Source organism: Culex pipiens, chromosome 2 (genome assembly GCF_016801865.2).
Source record: "Culex pipiens pallens isolate TS chromosome 2, TS_CPP_V2, whole genome shotgun sequence".
NCBI lineage: Eukaryota > Metazoa > Arthropoda > Insecta > Diptera > Culicidae > Culex > Culex pipiens.
Genome location: NC_068938.1, coordinates 200,970,759 through 200,986,898, shown reverse-complemented (window position 1 = coordinate 200,986,898; position 16,140 = coordinate 200,970,759).

The following is a 16,140-nucleotide window of genomic DNA, read 5'->3' as shown; positions in this document are numbered from 1 at the left end:
TAATATTTTAATATTTTAATATTTTAATATTTTAATATTTTAATATTTTAATATTTTGATATTTAAATATTTTAATATTTTAATATTTTAATATTTTAATATTTTAATATTTTAATATTTTAATATTTACATATTTTAATATTTAAATATTAAAATATTAAAATATTAAAATATTAAAATATTAAAATATTAAAATATTAAAATATTTTAATATTTTAATATTTTAATATTTTAATATTTTAATATTTTAATATTTTAATATTTTAATATTTTAATATTTTAATATTTTAATATTTTAATATTTTAATATTTTAATATTTTAATATTTTAATATTTTAATATTTTAATATTTTAATATTTTAATATTTTAATATTTTAATATTTTAATATTTTAATATTTTAAAGTTTTAATATTTTAATATTTTAATATTTTAATATTTTAATATTTTAATATTTTAATATTTTAATATTTTAATATTTTAATATTTTAATATTTTAATATTTTAATATTTTAATATTTAAATATTTTAATATTTTAATATTTTAATATTTTAATATTTTAATATTTTAATATTTTAATATTTTAATATTTTAATATTTTAATATTTTAATATTTTAATATTTTAATATTTTAATATTTTAATATTTTAATATTTTAATATTTTAATATTTTAATATTTTAATATTTTAATATTTTAATATTTTAATATTTTAATATTTTAATATTTTAATATTTTAATATTTTAATATTTTAATATTTTAATATTTTAATATTTTAATATTTTAATATTTTAATATTTTAATATTTTAATATTTTAATATTTTAATATTAAAATATTTAAATATTTTAATATTTTAATACTTTTATATTTTTATATTTTTATATTTTTATATTTTTATATTTTTATATTTTTATATTTTTATATTTTTATATTTTTATATTTTTATATTTTTATATTTTTATATTTTTATATTTTTAAATTTTTATATTTTTATATTTTTATATTTTTATATTTTTATATTTTTATATTTTTATATTTTTATATTTTTATATTTTTATATTTTTATATTTTTATATTTTTATATTTTTATATTTTTATATTTTTATATTTTTATATTTTTATATTTTTATATTTTTATATTTTTATATTTTTATATTTTTATATTTTTATATTTTTATATTTTTATATTTTTATATTTTTATATTTTTATATTTTTATATTTTTATATTTTTATATTTTTATATTTTTATATTTTTAATTTTTATATTTTTATTTTTTTCTATTTTTATATTTTTATATTTTTATAGTTTTATATTTTTATATTTTTATATTTTTATATTTTTATATTTTTATATTTTTATATTTTTATATTTTTATATTTTAATATTTTAATATTTTAATATTTTAATATTTTAATATTTTAATATTTTAATATTTTAATATTTTAATATTTTAATATTTTAATATTTTAATATTTTAATATTTTAATATTTTAATATTTTAATATTTTAATATTTTAATATTTTAATATTTTAATATTTTAATATTTTAATATTTTAATATTTTAATATTTTAATATTTTAATATTTTAATATTTTAATATTTTAATATTTTAATATTTTAATATTTTAATATTTTAATATTTTAATATTTTAATATTTTAATATTTTAATATTTTAATATTTTAATATTTTAATATTTTTATATTTAATATTTTAATATTTTAATATTTTAATATTTTAATATTTTAATATTTTAATATTTTAATATTTTAATATTTTAATATTTTAATATTTTAATATTTTAATATTTTAATATTTTAATATTTTAATATTTTAATATTTTAATATTTTAATATTTTAATATTTTAATATTTTAATATTTTAATATTTTTATATTTAATATTTTAATATTTTAATATTTTAATATTTTAATATTTTAATATTTTAATATTTTAATATTTTAATATTTTAATATTTTAATATTTTAATATTTTAATATTTTAATATTTTAATATTTTAATATTTTAATATTTTAATATTTTAATATTTTAATATTTTAATATTTTAATATTTTAATATTTTAATATTTTTTTATTATTTTTATTCTTATAGCTTGGTACTTTTTATGCAGCTGGCCTGGCCGCTTTAACGTTTGCGATGTTTCAAAGCATTTAATGGATTGGGGCCCTGCAAATGTTAATAATGACAAGAGGATGCTAGGCGTTAATCAACCTATGACATTTTCCAGGATGCCCTCGAAAGACTGGCTGCGATAGGGTTAGATTAGATTAAATGATTTTGTAAGGAACGCATCAATTTCAGAAGTGAATTTAAAAAGTTCTTTTGTTGATGCCACCATTATTACACTACGGCAAACAAACAAACTCGCACATTTTGACAGTTTGTCTGCGTTGTTTGTTCGCCAACATTTGTTTGCAGAAACGTCAGCTTGCATACATTTTGTCTTGTTTGCGAATTTGCCGCAAGTACGGGTTTGTTTGTTTGTTTGCCATAGTAAAATAGCTCATTGCACTGCTTGATGGCAAACGGTTTAGCATCTTAGATCACATAATCAAAGTAGCTAGTTCGAATGATTGTTGGTCATATCCATAGTTCAAATCCAAACTAAAAAAAATTATCATCATCTTCCATTTGTTATACGTGAATTTCAACCATCATGCAAAAAAGTCGAAGTGAAAACATGAAATTGCAATTTTAATGTTTATCTTTGTAGGTACAGTATGGAAAGAATTTTTAACGATATTTTCATACCAATATTAGCAAAATCTTGTTTATTAAAAACAGTCAGTTTGTACAATCAGCAAGAACACTCCTGTTATTTTGTTGAGCCAAATAAGTATTTCTGCCTTGTATCCTTTTCTGCCGTTTGAATTTTCTGCCATTTGACTCATTCTGCCGTTTGACCATTTCTGGCAAATAATTTTCTGGCGAATGACTTTTTCTGCCAAAACAAAATTCTGGCGTTTGATTTTCTGGCATTTGACATTTTCTGGCGTTTGGTGTTCTGGCAAACAACATTCTGGCGAATGACATTCGGGCCTTCGGCCCGACCCCACGTTTTTTTTGTTTGGTCGATGTTGATCAAGTGTATCACGATCCCGTGCGAATTCGCGCACAAACGACCGATTTTTCAAGAAGACGCGCGATGACGAGAAATGGAGTGAATCTAAACTTCTTTCGAATTTTGATATCGTTGCCCTTGAAATTTTGAGTGTTAACAGTTTGCTTCTACAAAAACAGCCAGGTTCCGCTATTAATCGAAGAGTTGTTAACAAAATTTTAAGTTTTTGTAGGAAGAAGTGAGGTTAAAATGTATCCAAAAAGGTATCGTTTTGCAACGTCATTAAAACATACATGAAGAAAGCGAGTGTGTTATGTGTTTGAAGTTCTCACCGGTTCCAACTTATGGTAAGTAGCAATTTAGAAATTAAGGACTCTAAATATTTATCGTTTGCAAACAGAGTGGTTCTCTACGATTTTGCAAATGGACTTATCTTTGTATGTTTTGATTTGGATGAAACTTTGTAGAAAGAATTGGCAATTTTGCATTGTTAGTTTTTCCAAACAAGGCTATAACATCTCGTGAACGTCGATCCTCAAAAAAGGCCATCACCATACCTTACAGGTTGTTCAAATATTACGTCCAAGGATTTTTGGGATTTCATTTTGGTCATTTTGATCATTTAGGTCATTTTGATAATTTAGGTCATTTGGGTAATTTTGGACATTTTTGTCGATTTGATCATTTGGGTAATTTTGGTCATTTTGGCAATTTTGATCGTTTTGGTCGTTTTAGTCATGTTGATCATTTTGAACGTTTTGTTCATTTCGATTTTTTTTGATCATTTTTGTAATTTTGATCGTTTTGATCATTAGGTCATTTTGATTATTTGGTCGTTTTCGTCATTTTGATCATTTTGGTAATTGGGTCCTAAAATCAAGCTTAAATTTGTGATATCATAGCTCACAACGATAAAGCTTATTTTTCTCAGTACAATGACCCTTTGAACAACCGCAAAGGATTTAAAATGGATTTTTAATTCAATTTTGAAAAATTAACTTCACGGCCCTTCTTGACAGAAAAGGTCCTACTTGACAGCTCGTTCCAAGGGGACCATAGTTAATCCATCGAAAAAATGTTGTCTTGTCAATTTTTTTTTGGCATTAAAATGAAAAAAAGTGATCAGAAATGGTTTTTAATCGTATTTTTAACCGTTGTACACTAAAATTGACATAGGGCTTTAGTACCCAATTTGGGTTATTTCATAGATTATTAATTACCTAGATGTCTCACTTCGGGATTTTTCCATACATCCAGTTGGCGACACCCCTTTAGCGCTCCGAGCGCCACCACAGTCAAGTTACAGGTACTAAAATGTTTGGAAAAATCTAAGCAACCTTTGCAAGTGCCCATTGCAAACTTTGTTTGTTTTTGACAAAATTTCATCCATCATGGTTCAACGCGTACTTTTCGGTCGTAATTTGCTCGGATTTTTCCCAAATCAAATGAGTGGAGCGGGGCCTTCGTCGCCAGGCCAGGCCAGGCCAGCAGCAGTGACGATTCCGAACAGCAATCCAAACCTAAGGATCCAACAAGAGCAGGAGGTGACCCACATCAAGCCGATCGTGGACAATGGCGAAAGCGCAGCAAAATTGTGCCTCTTCTAATGTGGTTCCGGTGAGTAAATGTAACAACAATCCGCGCTAAGAGGAAATGTTTGCTGATGCAAGGTGGTTTAAAAAACTGCATCAGGAGGCTCATCGTTTTAGAAGCTAAATTTTACTTTCTTCCAGATGAGAAGAGGCCATAAAATATTTGTCAAAAAGCTAGCACTGATCCCGCTGGCTGCAAGTGGATATCAAATGAAGTTGTATGAAGCTTTCACCATCGTCTCAGAGGGGTGTTTCTGACCATCCAACCCCAGAAGTGACTTGGAGCCGCGTGAACAGCCTTGGTCCTCGGACGGAGTACAGGACACTAGATTTTTAAATCTAATAGTTTATTATCAACTGATTACATAGAAAATGATGCAATAAAAACGTTTAATTTTTTTTTATTTTACGACGTGGTTCTTGAGGAAATGGGCTCCGTCAAACCGCCCGCGCGCCACCGGAGGCGTAGACGTAGACGAAAGTATTGCTTGCAAAGGCTGCAGGTGAATGTTTACGATGTTTGAAGGCGGTCCAAGCTGGAGGCCAGATTGTGCAGGTTCCATCACCGACTTGTTCCGCAGAGCTACCCAAATAGTCAAAATTCTTTGTTTTTGGCCCAGCGATTTGTTTGGGGGGGCCTGTAAAATAAAACTTTTTCATATGCCATTTTTTTGTAGAATTTAATTCTACTAACCTGCTGACACGTCTCCACACCAAACGTTGACCAACACAGTTGGAATCGGTCCCATTTATATCCCAACATGACATCCACCGTTTTCTCCAAACAAATTGATCGACGATCTCACTAGCACCGTCGTCGCTGAAATGGTTGCGGCACAGCTGCCGAGCTTCTTGTTTTGTTTTTTTTTCTCTCTAGATTGCGGCAGCAGATTCAGGACCTGGCTATAAGCAAATTCCTGACATGATCCTCGGTGAGCGGATACGTCCGGTTCTTGGAAGATACGAAAAATAACGATTTGCAAATCGTCTCGTATTTCCTCAAAGTTTTGACAGTTAAAGAATGTTTGAAAAACCACTGTTGCTGCGACGCAACTGAACTGAAACTGATTAGGACGATATTCCTAAAGGGTAATGGCCTATCTACAATCACTTAGCTTAGAAAATCTAAGTAAAGTAGTTACTTAGAGCATCATTACCGGTGCGTTGCGGAAATTGTTGCTATTTTATTAACCCGTAACGCTTCTATTTTAGTTTAGTCACCCGGTCCCACACCGGTCGTTGCTAAATTGGGTTAGCAATTTACTACCCGGCAACCTTACCGGTGGTTGCTGTATGGCAGTTTCATGAAAATGATTCGAAATCATTGTTTGAAGAAAACATAAAAGCTTTCACAATTGTAAATTATATTTTTTTATTGATACAAAAAACAAACTAGAAAAACAGAAGGCGCCTTCCAGAACCACTTTGGATGCTTATTGGCCAAATGGCCAGTTAACGTGGAAACGGATACCAGAAAAATGGCCAACTTGATCATTTTTATGAAACCTTGTCATGTTGGATATTAAACTTTATGGAATTGAAATATATGTAAATCTACGGTCATGCCGATGTTTGCTGACCCATTCTGGCCAATCTGGAACCGGTTACCGGTGGCCCCTTGGGGACACTTCCGGAATATGAGAGAAACCCTATAATCCGACATATCAAACTTCATGAAATTGATAGTTATGTCAAACTACGGTCATGCCGTTGTTCACTGATCCATTCTGGCCATTCTGGAACCGGTTACCGGTGGCCTCTTGGGGACACTTCCAGAATATGAGAAAAATCCTATCATCCGACATATCAAACTTCATGAAATTGAAAGATACCCATTTTGAATGATCATGTAAAATGGCCCGTTGACCACTTGTAAAGTGATTTTATACTTTTTCAAAATTATGGTTTATTTTAAGCTTTTATATGCTAATCTTTTTTATTTTTTGTTAATAAAAAAAACTTATGATTTATCAATATTTTGATCCCCACTTTAGGATACAAATAATTTGTTCAAAATATTTTATAATTAAAACAATTTCACACGTTTCAATGTGAGTGAAACTAGTAAATATCGTCAAAACTTTCATCAAACATTTTTAGAAATATCAAAAAGACGTTCAAGATTGCCTTAGGTAGAATTCTGTAATAGATGCAAAAATAAAAGTTTTCTTTATTAATTTGCAAGTCACTTACAATCTTACATTGCACTTCATTAGGGATTCGAACTCATTACAGTTAGATAACGAATCTGATTGACTATCAACTGATTCAGGCAGACAAAATGTGGAAATCGGAGGATCAAGTTTGCAGCAAATATTTTACAAAGCTTTCGTCGATCAACCCACCCCTCCACCATTATTAAAAAATTGACTCGAAAAACCAGAAGCAAAAATATATTTTCAAAAAACTAAAAAAATGAAATTTAAGAGCATTCAGCTGAAATTAATTAAATATGCATTCCTTTGCACTTAAAATCATTTGAGCATGTTTGGGTTTATTAAAAATATTTTTTTAAAAAACTTCATCATCCCGGTACGAGAATCGAACTCACGACCTCTGGATTGGAAACCCAGCACGCCGCTAGTCGAAACCCATCCCCTACCAGTCAGTATTCCCAGTGAGCAGATTTGCTCTTTTAAGGGATCTGACGTTGCCGAGCCAGACGGGAATCGAACCCATCACCTTCCGCTTACAAGGCGAAACCCGTAACCTCACGGCCACGGTAGCTCGGCTTTGAATTTTAGTGAATTTTTGATGAAATAAATAAATGTTGTTTCGCTTTTTTTTTGAAAATAATGATTGCAGGTTAACTATACGGAACCTTAAAACATTTCCCAAAAAAAAATTTTCATTGAAATGTTGAAATTCTGGATCTCAACGATTTTTCATTAGCCACACTTAAGGCTGGTACAAATATTTTTAAAAGTTTTGGTCACCCTCCCCCCCCCCCCCCCTTCAAAATTGGCCCGAAAAATCAGGGGGCAAAAAAAATATTTTCACAATAAACTTCAAAATTTCAATGAAAATTCAAGTGCAACCAGCTGAAATCAAATTAAAATACATTCTCCTGCGTTTAAAATCATTTTAAGGATGTTTGGGTTTATTAAAAAAATCTTAAGATTTTTTGAAAATTTTCGATGCAAAATCTTTTTTTTCGATACAATTTTTGTTTTTGTCAGATCTTAGATTTTTTAAAACTAATGATTGCAAAACAACTGAACTAGTGTAAAATGCATTTTAAAACACTTTTTTCATTTAAATGTGAAGACTATGGCTTGTTATTCAAATTTTTATATTTTTTTTATTTTTTTGCCCCCCCCCCCCTTGACCTCGGCCAGGGACGAGGGACAAAAACTTTTTTAAATATTTGCATCGGCCTAACTTATAGAAGAATTGTTCAACATGTAATGTCACCACAATTTTCGAAATATAAAAACAAAACAAAAAAATTTTTTTTTGAAGATGCAAGTACATTCAGCTAAGAACTTTTTTTTTTCAAATACCAGAAACAACAATACCGATAGACACTCGTTATTTTGCCTGAAGCCCAACCCCTTAGCTAGGTGCCTGCATCCTTCAATTCCATGAAGTTTGATATGTCAGATGATAGGATTTCTCTCATATTCCGGGATTGTCCCAAAGGGGCCACTGGTAACCGGTTCAGGATTGGCCAAGATTGGTCAACGATCAACGGCATGACCAAAGATGGGCATATCTATCAATTTCATGAAGTTTGATATGTCGGATAATGGGGTTTTTCTCATATTCCGAGAGTGTCCCCAAGGGGCCACCGGTAACCTGTTCCAGATTGGCAAGAATGGGTCACATCGGCGAACATCGGCAAGACCGTAGATTGACAAATCTTTCAATTTCATGAAGTTTGATATGTCGGATGGTAGGGTTACTTTCATATTCCAGGGGTACACTCCTGGACCACCGGTAACCGGTTATAGAATGGCCAGAATGGGTCAGCGAACAACGGCATGACCGTAAATTGACATATCTTTCAATTTCATAAAGTTTGATATGTCGATGTTTATTGACATATCTATCAATTTCATGAAGTTTGATATGTAAGATGATAGGGTTTCTCTCATATTCCAGAAGTATCCCCAAGGGGCCACCGGGAACCGGTTCCAAAATGGCCAGAATGGGTCAGCGAACAACGGCAAGACCTTACATTGACATATCTTTCAATTTTATGAAGTTTGATATATCGGATGATAGGGTTTCTCTCATATTCCAGAAGTATCCCCAAGGGGCCACCGGCAACCGGTTCCAGATTGGCCAGGATGGCTCAGCTAATAACGGCATTACCAAAGATGGACATATCTTTCAATTTCATGGAGTTTGAAGTGCAACATGATGGGTTTTCACCAAAAAAGTCAAGTTGGCCGTTCATCGGGTACCCGGGAACCGGTTCCAGGATACCCGGAAGTGGCCACTAACACGCCAGAGTGGTTCTGGCAATCGTGTATTGTATTTTTAGTAAGTTTTATGGATCAATTTCTACCAGAGTAGTATTTGTATCACATATATGTGTAAAACATTAAAACATGAACTTTTCGGATGTTCCGGATTTCCGGAACCGGTAGGTCACCTGGCCCTGATATTAATATTTGTGGTCAAAGTACAGGTAAATATCTGTCTTAAGCAACCCGGAGCATCCTGATTGGTTGAAATTTACCGGAGATACAGGTCGTCAAAGTTGGGGTCTCAAAAAGGACTTTTTTCGGTTGTAGCCGATTCCCGTGGCCACCGGTGTCCAAATCCGGGTTTCCATGTCGGTTTCGAAAAGGAGACGTCCTAAGCTTTCATTTGTGACCAAAAGAACCGGAATCGGTCAAAAACTGGATTTATGACGATTTTTTAAAGTTTGGGGTCGAAAAGGACCCCAATACCTTATGTGGGAACCAGCAAAAAAAAGAAGCATCCTCCCTGATGTAAAGGGAACTCCTTCCGGATGTTTTTGCCGGCTCTGACTATCGGAAGTCCAAACAGCATCCTCCCTCTTGCGCAGGGAACTCGTTCCGGATGGTTACGAAACCGGCAAACATCATCCGGAAGGAGTTCCTTGCGCTAGAGGAAGGATGCTGTTTGGCCTTCCGAGTATTCAGAAAACTGGGAAAACCATTCTCATGAACAGTCAATCCTTCAGTAGCCGGTTCCGTGGCCAGTAAACCCGGAATCCAGGCCATTTTTCACGATACTAACCGGATTTTCTATTGCCGCAATCCAACTCCTTCTTAATTTTTGCGCGGTTTGGTCACTTCGACCGACAAAAGACGAAAAAAAACACATAAACAACATTCGAACATAAAAACTGAACAAACTTTGTTTTGAACTTTGACAGTTCCAAGTTTTAGTTGCGTTGCTAGCGCGTTGCTAGATTTGGTAACTCGCTCCCAACCGACGCGTTACGTTTTAGTTTAGCAACCCATTTAGCAACGACCGGTGTGGGAGCAAAGTTACTAACACGCGTTACAAAACGCTAAAACCGGCCTAATACTCACGCTGGTAAGGTTGCTCTTAGGAAAGTACGCAACTTACGGCCGTCATCCACAATCAACTTAGAAATTTTGCTGGGCTGATATACGTTGCTATGCAGTTGTTTGTTTACCTTTGATATTGAAACGTCAACTTACCGTAGATTTTGAAATTTTTCAAACCATACGTCAGTTTCTAATTTGATTACTTTTCCATTGTAGAAGCTCGGCTTCATTTCCATTGATTCAAATTCCTAAGCTAAGTGAAATTTTCTAAGCTAAGTGATTGTAGATAGGCCATAACACCCAAAATTAGTACCTGTGAATTGCCACCAGGTGCAATTTTGGCGTGGCGGTAGTGTCGCCAGCCCCAACAGGGGAGTGGCGTATCTATATATATTTAGTCTATGGTTATTTTCAGCCGTCCCCTAACATGACAGTTTTCGTGAGTTGCGCGTATCCACCGACAGATGGCAAATGGGCCTCGTCGGAGTCCGCCCAATAAAAACGCAACTAAAAATTTGCATGGGAAACTTTTTTTCGTGACGGCTTTCGCGGCATGATCCCTCCAACTGTTCGAGACTAATATTTTAACGTGGCGTATCTTTAAACAAGTTTTTCAAGAAAACGATTCCAGAATGCTTATTTTGTCGTTTTAAACCGAAACAAGGCAAAAACTATATTAATTTAAACTATTCGCCATTTTCAAATGTTTGGCTAGATGATATCAAAGGCCGCCATCTTAGGCCCACTGGGCCCACAAAAAGGGGTACGCTCAGTTTGTATGGGAGCTGTCAACATGCTCCCGGGCTGGTTATTTTGGACTTTTCGATCATTTTGCTCATTTTGGACGTTTAGGTAATTTTGGTCGTTTTAGTCATTTTGATCATTTTGGTCGTTTTGGTATTTTGTTCATTTTGATCATTTTGGAGATGTTGATATTTTTGATCACTTTGGTCATTTTGTCGTTTTGATCATTTTGGCGTTTTGATCATTTTGTTCATTTTGGTCATTTTTGGTCATTTGAGTAATTTTGGTCGTTTTAGTCATTGAGATCATTTAGGTCGTTTTGGTATTTTGTTCATTTTGATCATTTTGGAGATTTTGATAATCTTAATCACTTTGCTCGTTTTGGTCATATTGTCGTTTTGGCCATTTTGGTCGTTTCGGTCATTTTGATAATTTTGTATCATTTTGATCTTTTTGGACGTTTGGGTAATTTTGGTCGTTTTAGTCATTTTGATCATTTTGGTCGTTTTATGTATTTTGTTCATTTTGGTTATTTTGATCATTTTGGTTATTTTGATCATTTTGGTTATTTTGATCATTTTGGTCGTATTTTTCATTTTGCTCGTTTTGGTCATTTTGTCGTTTTGACCATTTTAGTCGTTTCGGTCATTTTGATCATTTTGATCATTTTGTTCATTTTGATCATTTTGCTCATTTTGGACGTTTGGGTAATTTTGGTTGTTTTAGCCATTTTGATCATTTTGGTATTTTGTTCATTTTGGAGATTTTGATAATTTTGATCACTTTGGTCGTTTTTACCATTTTGGTCGTTTTGATCATTTTGATCATATTGATCATTTTGATAATTTTGATCGTTTTGATAATTTTGATTATTTATTTTGGTTACTTTGATCATTTATTTATTTTGGTTTATTTTGGTTATTTTGATCATTTTGGTCGTTTTCGTCATTTTGCTCGTTTTGGTCATTTTGTCGTTTTGACCATTTTGACCATTTTGGTCGTTTTGATCATTTTGGTCGTTTTGGTAATTTTGATCATTTTAGTCGTTTCGGTCATTTTGATCATTTTGGTCGTATTGGTCGTTTCGGTCATTTTGATCATTTTTTATCATTTTGATCTTTTTGATCATTTTGCTCATTTTGGACGTTTTGGTATTTTGTTCATTTTGATCATTTTGGAGATTTTGATATTTTTGATCCAAGGGTCCTGATTTTCGGTTCAATGAACAGAAACCACTCACTCATCGCCTATCCAGTCGTCGCCTATTCTAGTCCGCTAGCATTCATGAGCGAATGACACTCGCAAGCAGCCAGCGAGTGGCCCGAACTGTTCACTCAGCGAACAAATACATCGTGAAAATTTTTGCCTACTCCGTCGCTCGACGACACTCACACACTACCATGCTCAGCGAAGAGCCATTCTCACAAAATGCCAGCGCAGTAGTCTTTTTGTCTTCACGCCCTCAGTTTGCCATCAATTTGATTTTTTCTTGGTGGAAGTTTCTTTGAATGGTGTCTATAATGTTATGAAATCAAAATAAATGCACAATTTGATTGATAACATTGATTTTAGGCAACCCAAATGAATGAGTATAACGCAGCGCATCACAGAAAAAAAGTTTTCTGTTCAGAGTGATCGGTGACGTTCGACCTGCCTGAGCCGTTTGGAGACTGAGCCGATCAGAGAGAGAAGGAGAGTAGAAGCGAGAGTGTTCGGGAGCGAATGGTGAGAAAGTGACAAACAGTAGGAATTCATCAGGGCAGTATCGCGTCGCCTGCTATTTGTGCTCGCGAATGGAGTGGTTGATTTTGAACAATCAGGACCCTTGTTTTGATCACTTAGGTCATTTTGTCGTTTTGATCATTTTGATCATTTTGATAATTTTGATCATTTTGATTATTTTGATCATTTTGGTCGTTTTCGTCATTTTGCTCGTTTTGGTCATTTTGTCGTTTTGACCATTTTGGTCGTTTTGATCATTTTGATCATTCTGGTCGTTTTGGTAACTTTGATCATTTTAGTCGTTTCGGTCATTTTGATCATTTTGGTCGTTTTGTTCATTTTGATCATTTTGATCGTATTGGTCGTTTCGGTCATTTTGATAATTTTTTATCATTTTGATCTTTTTGGTCATTTTGCTCATTTTGGACGTTTGGGTAATTTTGGTCGTTTTAGCCATTTTGATCATTTTGGTATTTTGTTCATTTTGATCATTTTGGAGATTTTGATAATTTTGATCACTTTGGTCATTTTGTCGTTTTGACCATATTGACCATTTTGGTCGTTTTGGTAATTTTGGTCGTTTTGATCATTTTGATCATTTTGGTCACTTTGATCAATTTGATAATTTTGATTGTTTTGATAATTTTGATCGTTTTGACCATTTTGATCGTTTTGGTCATTTTGTCGTTTTGACGATTTTGGTCATTTTGATCATTTTGCTCATTTTGGACGTTTGGGTAATTTTGGTCGTTTTAGTCATTTTGATCATTTTGGTCGTTTTTTTATTTTGTTCATTTTAATCATTTTGGAGATTTTGATAATTTTGATCATTGTGGTCGTTTTGACCATTTTGGTCGTTTTGATAATTTTGATCATATTGATCATTTTGATCGTTTTGATAATTTTGATCATTTTGGTTATTTTGATCATTTTGGTCATTTTGATCATTTTGATTATTTGGTCGTTTTGACCATTTTGATAATTTTGGTCATTTTTATGATTTTGATCATTTTGATAATTTTGATTAATTTGGTGATTTTGATCATTTTCATGATTTTGATCATTTTGATCAATTCCGGCATTTTGAGCATTTTGATAATTTTGATCATTTTAATCATTTGGTCGTTTTGGTCATTTTTATCATTTTGGCCGTTTTGATCATTTTGGTAATTTTGATTATTTGGTCGTTTTGGTCATTTTATTCTTTTTGTCTTTTTGATCATTCTGGTATTTTCGATCATTTGATCATTTTGGTTATTTTGATCATTTTGATCATTTTGATTATTTGGTCGTTTTGACCATTTTGATAATTTTGGTCATTTTTATGATTTTGATCATTTTGATAATTTTGATTTATTTGGTGATTTTGATCATTTTCATGATTTTGATCATTTTGATCAATTCGGGCATTTTGGATTGGTGCGCTGGAAGTGGGGACGCGAAGTCGTGATTATGCAGGTTAATTTTTGTGTGTGCTTTTGTATCGCTATTCGTATGGGGTGAGATGGTATTCGAATAATAGCATCATTGGTGCGCTGGAAGTGGGGACGCGAAGTCGTGATTATGCAGGTTAATTTTTTGTGTGCTTTTGTGTCGCTATTCGTATGGGGTGAGTGATTGTGGTAATCGAATAATAGCATGCCTTACTGAATTATTTGTGTCTTGAGCGTAATTTTCGTTGAGTAATTGGTGTTTTTTTTGTGATTTTTTTTTGTGATCTTAATTGTTTTGTGATTTTCAAAGCCCTTCCTATATCATCGTTGATCGGAAGGCACGGCGTTGGGTAAATTGCGTAAATTTTTTTCGAATAAGGTTTTATTTTTTATGGTGAATAAGCCATTTCTGTATAATGATCGAGAGACGCACTGACATTTTGGATTAATCAATAGTGGAGTGTAATAATTGTCGGTGAGTGATTTTGTGTGTTAACCAGAAAGACCTTCCCATAGCATCGTTGCTCGGAAGGCTCGCCGACGGGTCTGTTATGAAAGTCCTCCCCATAGCATCGTAGCTCGGGAGGCATCGAAAAGCCAATACCTTATCCTACTAACCCAAAAAAATAATAATCACGTGATGCTTGAAGGAGATGCTGTGGATTCAACGGTCTCAAGCGGTATCAACAAGTATATAGCGGAAAACTGTGTGCTTGATGAGTCTGCAACTTCAACTATCGGACTAACATTCCTCCCTTTCGTTGAACTGCAGGCTTCTTGGGAGGGCGCCGGTATTGACTAATAAAGTAGGGATCTTCAGAGGTTAAACAGTGAACGGATGGTTGGCTCCCACTAATCATTTTTGATTCATTGTTTAACTTCAGCTGATCTGTCAATAACGGAGTAGCAGCTCATTGGCAGTCAACCATGCTCATGCTCATGCTCATTTTGATCAATTCGGGCATTTTGAGCATTTTGATAATTTTGATCATTCTAAGAAATTTGGTCGTTTTGGTCATTTTTATCATTTTGGCCGTTTTTATCATTTTGGTAATTTTGATTATTTGGTCGTTTTGGTCATTTTATTCTTTTTGTCTTTTTGATAATTCTGGTATTTTCGATCATTTTGATCATTTTGGTCATTTTAATCCTTTTGATCGTTTTGACCATTTGGGTCATATTGGTTATTAGGTAACTTTGGTTATTCTGGTAATTTGGAAGATGTGGGGATATTTTGATCAACCATAACCAAACGCTTGCTTAGAGCGTATCCTAGACCTTATTCCTTCCCAAAAACTGTCCAACTCCAAGCGAAACTTGCTTGGGGATACCGTGGAGATTTTTCCTTATCCCCTTAAAAAAAGTGGAGCAACAAACACTTCTCGTCTTCCAAATCCCTTTTCTTATCCTTGGTGCACGGTTGAGATGGGAGAATATTATGGGAAAGCCATGGGAGAAGCAAATATAAATAAAAAGTCAACTTCTTTTTTTTCTTAAATTAATTCATTTTATTCACAACAAAACGTTCGTTACATTTTAACATGTACACAATTGTTCTATACAATTAAATAAGTCTAAACAAAACATAGCACTACTATTTTAACTAGCTAGAAGGTGTTTGTTTTGTAAGAGTTCTTCTATCATTCTTTAATAAATTTTGCTTCTGTTAACATCGGGGGAATGCATCCAACTGAATGGACATCTCACTGAAGATGTCTTCACTAGAGGATGGCTTTTTCAATGCCTCGTGCGGGGGTAACTATTTTTCATTTCTGATGTGATGTGGTGTGTATTTTTTTTGTAATTCGTTGTCTTTTAAATAGGTTACAAATTGCACTCACAGCTTTATGGCAAACGATGTTTCTTCTTCTTTTCTGTAGGGTTCGTTTTGTTTGATGGTTGTTTTTGTTTTGAGGTTATATAGTGGATATATTGAGCAGTTAATTTTTGGATAAGGGGATATCTTTTAAGCACACACACAATTTACTTAAGGAGCTATTACACTACCGCAAACAAACAAACAAACTCGCACTTTTTCGTGTTTGACAGTTTGCCAAACTCGCAAACGTTT